This window comes from Oenanthe melanoleuca, chromosome 14 (assembly GCF_029582105.1).
Source record: "Oenanthe melanoleuca isolate GR-GAL-2019-014 chromosome 14, OMel1.0, whole genome shotgun sequence".
Classification (NCBI taxonomy): domain Eukaryota; kingdom Metazoa; phylum Chordata; class Aves; order Passeriformes; family Muscicapidae; genus Oenanthe; species Oenanthe melanoleuca.
Window position 1 is genome coordinate 4,890,870 of NC_079348.1, and position 8,069 is coordinate 4,898,938.

Genomic DNA, 8,069 nt, shown 5'->3' on the forward strand with positions numbered 1-8,069 from the left:
CTTTCCGAGCTCAGAGAAAGGGACACAAGGAAGCTGCTGTCAGACATGAGGATACCAGCCTTGACTTCACAAATATTTGAATAATATTTGCTGAACTTTATGTGTTATTCCAGAAGGAAAAAAAAAAAAAAAAAAAAAAAAAAAAAAAAAAAAAAAAAAAGGAAGAGAAAAGGTTTCATGGGACTCTGCCAGATGTGATTCCCTCAGGTAACCTCAGTGCTCACCCCAGGCTCAGCAGCTGCTGTCACCACTGGCTGCACTTGTCCTGGCAAGCCTGGATGGAATCCTTGTGGCATCCAAAGCTCCAAAAGGGGTGGTGACCCATGGGACAGCATGCCTGGCACAGCACCAGGAGACCCCAGCCCATGTCCATCACAGCCCACAGACTCAGGAATGTTGCACAGGGATGGGCACTGTCCCTGCCCAGTGCACAGACAGGACATTGTTTTGTGGGGCCTCCCTCCAGGGCCTTTGCTGCTGAGCTCCCTTTGCGGTTTCCTGTGTTTGAACCCCTTATCACAGCCCTGCCGCCAGCATATCTGTTTGGGAGGGTGACTTTTATGGGTTGATAAGGTTTTATTGCAGCCAGACTTATGGATGGATGTCTGAAATAAAGAGGTGGGGAGCCTGAGCACTCGGGGTCCACTTTCCACTGACCTCAGTAGTCTGGACACAGGTTCTAAGTAAAACCCTGGCAGTTTTGAGCCCAGCTCAGGCATACCTCAGAAGGTCTTTGTCAGAGAGCTCCAGGGCAGCTGCACTTTGTACCAAGGAATTGGTTTCATTGAAATACTTATTTCCATCCCCTGGCAAGAGGGGCAGCCACAGGGATGTGGTGTCTGCAGTACCCTGTCCACACCTTGGCCCTCTAACACACCTCAGGAACCCCTCAGAACCCCAGAACTGTGGGGGCTCCCCACTGTGCCCCACTAGGCCATCCCACCAGGTACAAAACTATTTGCACCCTCTTCTGCCTCAGTTTCCCTCTCCACTCCACACTCCTCCATCACAGCCTTCCCTCCAACATAGGCCAAGTTCTTCTCTTGGCAGCAATTTGCATTTAACTTTTTCTCTTCCTTAGCATCAGATTAGAAATAAATTAAAGTGGCCAGTAATGACTTTGCCAGGTGCTAACTCCTTCTGCACTTCAGCTCTGAGTGTGCCTTTGTGTGCGTGTGTGTACAAGCGACCAACAATGATTAAAGAGGCTTTATTAGTCCCATGACTAAGCTATAATAGGAAAAACCTGTGTCCTTCCTGCCACTGGCCAGCACGGGGGAGCAGCTCTGTGAGTGCTCTGCCCCTGCTCTTGTGCAGAGCACAGTGCTATGGCCACATTAGAAGGTTTTCTGATCCCTTTTACCCCAATGAACACACAGGGAATGTACTCTCAGACACAAAGATGGTTGTGTGTGGTCTCTTCAAGCTGTTTGTGGCCCCATGTGTCTGCTCCCAGCAGGAGTGGCTGTTCCCTGGGTGCTGCAGGGGAGTGGGGGCTCTCACCATTCTGTTCTCTTCCAGGAGCTCGTGGTTTAACCTGTCCCTACTCTTGGATGGTGCTCAATCCAAGGACATAGGGTGATGTGGAGGCTGCAGTTCTTGGGAAAAGATGCAATGACTTGAACCAATCTTCTCCTAAATCCATGCTGTGACCTGACCTCCAGCACAGAAAACCCCACAGCACTGCCAGGGAGCCTGGTCTTCCTGATTTATCATCAGCTGATCACCTGATTTATCATTTATCATCTTCCTGATTTATCCATCAGTCTCACAGAAGAATTACCTTCTTATAAACTTCAGCTTGCTCTTTCCCAACCAAACACACCAGAACCTTTCCAGAATGTCTTTTACTTCTGATAGCAGGACATTCCCCTGGCTGCAGGCTGAATTGCAGGTCATAAACATCTTCAGGACAGATATTGTCAGACACTGGCTGTGGCTGTGCTGTTGGCATCCCTTGGTCCCAGAGATGTGTGACTGTCCTGGACCCACCACCATAGAAATGAATTAGGGACTTCTGGGACCTGGGATGTGCTGTGAGGACAGCAGGTCACAAAAACAAAGCAGCCCAAAGCTACTGCTGCTGTCTCTGCAAGAAAGGACCAATTATTTCAAGAATTCTGGGCCAACAGACACAAACTGTGGCCAGACAGAGAGCCTGCCCTGTGGATGTAAATCTGTCAGGAGGCCAAGTGATGGGGAAAGGGCTGATTTTTACATTTGGATTAAGACCTCTTCCCAGCACAGGGCTTTAAACTGGTGGCTTATCCCAGCCCCACCACATCTTGGCTGAGCAAATGCTCTGCACTTCTGCCACCCTGCAGCCAGCCAGGGCATGCTGCAGAGGAAATTTCAGGGAGCAACTCAAGTATTGCAGTAGAGAGAGAAAACAGAGCAAGATGTTTTCTTTCCTCCCCCATACCTCCACTCCTGGGGCATCCCTTCAGAAGCATCATTAATACTGGAAGAGGTAGAAGGCAAACATTGGGAGCAGGCTGCCCTTTCCCCTGGACCTGCCACCTCTGAATCATGCTGGGCTTGCAGCATTTCCTGCAAGTGCCCCCTGGGCCAGCCAGCCCATCCTGCCCTCCTGCAGAACCCAGCACCACCATCCCTGCTCACATACGAGGGAGGTTGCATCATAACTGCTTTTTAAACTCTGAGGCTTTTGAAGTCAAAGCCAAAGTTTGTTTTTACGCCTGATTCGAGCCAAGTCCCTCGTTCGAGTGTTTACGAGAGTGTCTCTGGTTTGCAGGAGCTCACCTCACCTTCATTACAGTCGGGTTATCTCAGCAATGTTTGTCCAGACTGGCAAGAATCTGGGCTCTTGAAGAACTGAAAATCAAAGGAATCTGGGCTCTAGAAGGACCGAAAGCCAACGTCATGAGAGACACCAAACAACAGCTCTACTGGAAGCTTTCCAGCTCTCTCTTCAGCTGGGGCTGAGATTATCAGGATTCCCTAGAGGGGAAGAGACATATTTTGAGGATAGACATCCTTTAGAGGAAACAGGGAGAACCTCAAAAACAGGGCCTTGAAGTTCACAGGGTAGGGATGGAATCAGCTGCACCATCACTCACCCCACATCCATGGCAAAGGAAAAAGTGCTCAAAATGGGTGGCAGTGTCCCCCAACATTCCCAGGAGCAGGGAGTGACTGTTCCCCCACTTCTGGACTCATTTCAGAGCTGTGTCACCACTGTGACAGCTCTGGCCATGGCACCTGGCTTGCTGGCAGCAGAGGGGCACTGCCAGGATCCCTGGGCTCGTGGGATTTGCAGTTCACAGACACCACCCTGGCTGCTCACAACATCCCGGGTTTCCCCAAAATCAACCAGCCAGGCCTTCTGCTTGGAGCACACATCCCGAGCGAAGGGCTGGGGCTGAGCTGGCAGCAGAGGGAACCACCACCTCCAGCAGGAGAGCAGGGAATGGGCTCAGTAACCTCAACCCAAATACCTCACCGCGGGCAGGGAGCAGGGGAGGCGTTCCGGGGCGATCTGGGATGAAAGCTCAGCGCTTAACGCAGCGTCTCCTCCGAGCCGCCCTTCCAGTCGCGGCTTGCAGCGGCTCCCTTGCGGACATCTGGCAGATGAGCCGGGGAGGAATGTAATGAGCTGTGCAGATGGGACGGGCCGCGCTCAGGTTGCAGCCGTGGGGCAGGGAGCCGGTGTTTTGTTTATAAACACGGGCAGGATGACTAAGATAAGAAGGGGATGGTAATTAAATTAAATTAAGGCCCTGGAAATCATTAGATGAGCCTGAAAACGTCAGCAGTCGCTGGAATTCCGGGTTCTGCAGGACAGGGGCTCACTGTGATGGAGCATCAGAGGGTGATAGGGGAACAGGGGGCTCTTCCATCAGCTCAGTGGGGAAGGGATGGGCACAGTTATATCCAAACAGGGGAGACAGAGGGGAGTCAGGTAAAAATGAAACACCAGAGCATCGGGAAAGTCCACAAAGGCTCTTCCCGTTCCCCTGGGAAAAGCATTCCCAAAGCATGGATGGGGAGCTGAGGCGCTGTGGGATGAAGGGACAAGGTTCCCACAGGGATTGTGCTACAGATGGTGCAAAGAGGAGGGTTTTGCAGAAGTCAGTTGGGTTGTAAATGCCCCTTCAGATCCAGAGCATCTCTGCAGATGGTTTGAGCCTCCTGGTGAGAAGTGGGAAGCAATCAGGTGAGTGGGGAGAGCAGATTAGGAAAGGCATCCCTGACCCAAACTGCCTGGGAGGCATTTCTTGGCTGAGGGAGTGTCAAAGCCTGTCACCCACTGACTGAGGGGTAGGACAAGTTTGGAGGAAAATGAGTTAGGAAGTGTGACAGCTGAGGTGCAGGTTTTGGATGGGTTTGTGTATCCAGCATGGAGGCTGGAGCTGTACCTGTATCAGCTAAGAGACGGATGCTCAGAGCTGAACAAGGGTTTGTTCAGTGGGATGGGTACCCAGCACTGGGGCTTGTGGTTTCTCTTCCCAGGGCTGCTGGTTTGCTGAGAGATCCTGTGCCTGTTTATTTTTCTTTCCTGCTTGCAGTGGCCCTTATACACCTCCAAGCCTTAAATGCTTTCCCTGCTGCCCACATGAGGTAAATTTGTCCTGGGAGCTTTCTTACCTCTTTGGGAAGAGGGAATGGGCTGAGAAGGTCCGGATGCTGCAAGGCAGGCAGGGAGGGGGGCTGGGGCCCCTCAGGAGAAGGATGTTTCATTGACACCAGTGACCCAGAGACTTAGGTCTGCTGCTGTCCCAGCTTGGGAACCTGGCCCCAGAGTACATGATGTAGAGACATGTGCTTTTCAGCTCAGGAGGTCTTTCAGCCTGCTCTCCTGGTGCCAGCCCTTTGCAAAGGACTACTGGGAAGCATGGAGGAAATACCAACAGTCCCTGCAGCATTAATCATGGCCAGGATGATGAATGCAAATAAAAACGCCCCTGGCTGGATCCTTGGAGAGAGGGAGAGACCCTTTTCCCACCAAGAGTTTTCAGGGTGGTGCTTGATCAAAGCTGGGCTGAGGGGAAGGTTCTCTCTCATGCAGGGAAGAGCAGGTAACTTATTGGTGGCTTCATGTTTCTAATCAGTGAAGTAAGGATCCATGGCAGCCCTCAGAGCACCCTGCTGACACCCTTGAGCCAGAGCATAGCACACTCTCCAATCTCAGCCCAAAACCCAGGGAAACCATGGGCTCATATCCCTGCCAGAGCCTGGCTGGGCATCAGCAGCTGCAGGAAGGTGACAGCTTGGTGTGGTGCTGATGGAGAGGGAGGCACCACCCTGTGAAGAGGCTGGAGCAGCTGGAAGGATGTGTGACAGCTTTTAGGGATGATGCTGCTCCTGCAGCCCCGTCAGCGTGGGTAGGTACATCCCACAGGCAGCAATGCACTCCCACAGTGGATTCACTGGTTTGTACTGGTAAATCCTCTCCTCTTTGCCCAACAGTCTCCACAAGGCCTTTTTCCTTCCCCTGGGGCCCTGGGGAGCAGGCTGAGCTCCCTGTGCAGCTCCCCAAGGGAGAAGCTGATTTTCCAACGATGGTTGGGGCTTTCGTCTTTGCTGATCTCCCCAATTAGTCTCCTATCTCCTTTTCTCCTCTTCAAAGCACTAAACATCATTAATCTGTTTGGGGGATTAATGCCAGGCTGAGCTGGGGAGGCCAGTCCCAGCCCTCTCTCACACACAGCCCTGCACACTAATAGTTTTTGCTGCCCCGTCACAGCTGTTAAGGCTACAAAAGCCCCGAGTAATGTGATCTCCCAGGGCCCTTGTCCACAGAGGCCCAGGCACCCTGGACCCTTTTGAAGGCAGGAATGTGGCTGGGCATGACCAAGTTTGTCCCAGTGATGGCCTTGTGCTCTCCTTCCTGACCATCCAAGCAGGAGTTAACTATGCATGAAGAATTGGATCAGCCCATGGGACAGCCAGCCCAGTGCCCCCCTCCCACCCTCCCTGCCACAGAGTGTCTCAAGCTCAGGACTGAATGCCCAAGACCCAGGAGGGCTTGCTGCAGGCACTGATGGGCACAGAAGGGTTTAAAGCAAATTTAGGACAATAAGCTTGGCATAGATTCCAGACCTTTTCCCATGATTGTCTTCTCAGGAGTTGGGCACACGCTGCAGGAGAGGTCTGACATAGCAACTGGCATGTGCCATGGAAAATGGACCAGGCTGCCTGGGGATGCAAAATGCACCCTGTGCATCACTTACCAGGACCCAGAGACTTCTGCAGGTCATTAAAAGAGATGTGCAATGGCCACACAAGATACAGGGGGTTGCTGATTGCTCTGGGGGCTGTGGGAGCCTTGCTCCAGGTCTGAGTGTCCTTTTCCCTTACCCCATGGCAAAGGTCAGAGAAGAGTGCTGGCTCCAAGTGCCCTCCCTGGTACCCAGGGCTGGGCTGCTGTGCCCCATGAGGAGGGAGCCCAGCTGTTGTTTAAGGCACTGTCTGCTGGAGACACTCCAGTCTGGGTTTCAAAGCAGCTGCCAGCTCTTTCCTCGGATCTGAGGTGGCTCAGTGGGATCAGGCAGCTTTGTAATTTGAAACAAGGGGGTTGGGGGGGGGGACTGTGCTGCCAGCAGCCCCAGCCATACAAGGAAAGAGGATCCCACTGCGTGCACAGCCCATTCCCCACCCTCCCCCTCCCCAGGCTGGGACAGGCAGCCCCCAGCACCATCCAGTGGCCCCCAAAGCACCTATGGCAGAGGCCAGAGGACAGAGATGGGCATCAGGCACAGCTGGGTCCTGTCCCTCCTCATGCTGTTACAGGTTGGGTTTGGGTTTCTCTCCCTCTTGTTTTCTACACGGTGTTGAAACTCTACGCCGGGGTGGGAGATGCTTGGGGGAATTTGCAATGGCAGATGGTGGGGAAAAGAGAAAAGGACAGAGCACACTGCCTGTGGGCATGGGAACACAACACCCCGGGAGGGAGCAGCCAAAGGTGGCCAGCCTGCAGTGAAAGATTTTAGTGCAAAGGCTTTCCTGCCTTCCCTGCACACACACCTGCAGGCCAGGAACAATCCCACTCAGGATGCCTTTTTTCTTTCTTTCTTTTCCTTGCTTTTGCTCTCTTCTCCCTCTAAAACAAAGATGTTTCTCTAGATGCACTGGTCCCCATCCAACAGATCCCTTTGTCTTGTCGCTTTGAGTTATATTTTCTTTGTGTGCATTCGCCATCCTCCCAGGCTGAGCACTGGATGTCTCATTAGGAGGGAGATTCTGGTCAGGGTGCCAAAACTCCTTGCAGTGCTGACACAGAGGGATCCTTACTGGAGTGAAGATGCTAAAAGCTAAACCTCAGCCAAGGGAAGACTGCAGAATGAAGTCAGAGTGGAGAGATGCCCGAAGGGAATTAGGAAACTTGGGGATGATTTTAAGATTATAAAAGGGATGAAGAAAAATTACAGGAGCAGAGCCAAAAGATTTCTCACTCCAAGCAAATGATTTCCCATGCCAAATGTCCCAGTCCCCCAGCCCTGTGGGGCCACATGAGACTCCCGTGGATGCTGTCCCCAGGGAGAGGCACAAGGGCTGCCCTGGCAGAGGCCACACAGCCCTGGGTGATGACAGCTCCTGCTGTCCCCTGCTCCAGGGCAGGGCTCTGAGTCAATATCCCTGGGTGGGATGCCCCGAGCTGCCAGGCCCTGCTGAGCAGCCTGGCTTTGTGGTGACTTTACTCCAGACCTCAAAGGCCTTTTGGGGGCTCAAACCCAGACTCATTCCTTCCAACTGGCTCAATCTGGACTAGAAAAAGAAATGAGCTCTCCCTGCAGGCCTGCCCTCACTTAACTTTGCAAGAGGAAATTTTCTGCCGAGCTCCAGGGATTGCAGGATATTTTTGATGTGAGGGAGATATGGAAAGCAAACCTGACCTTTTCAACCAGAGAAAGGCTGTTTCCCCACAAGTCTGTGTTGCAAAAAAATTTTGGGTTTTATTTTCCTCCCAACGCTGCACTGAAAACAAACATCCAAACCTCAAACTCTGCTACAAAGCACGATTGTCTCTCAAAACCAGCTCTTACCCATTTCTATCCAGCCCTGCCTCCCTGTGCTGCTCCTGCCTCTCTGCAGGCCCAGGGAGAGTG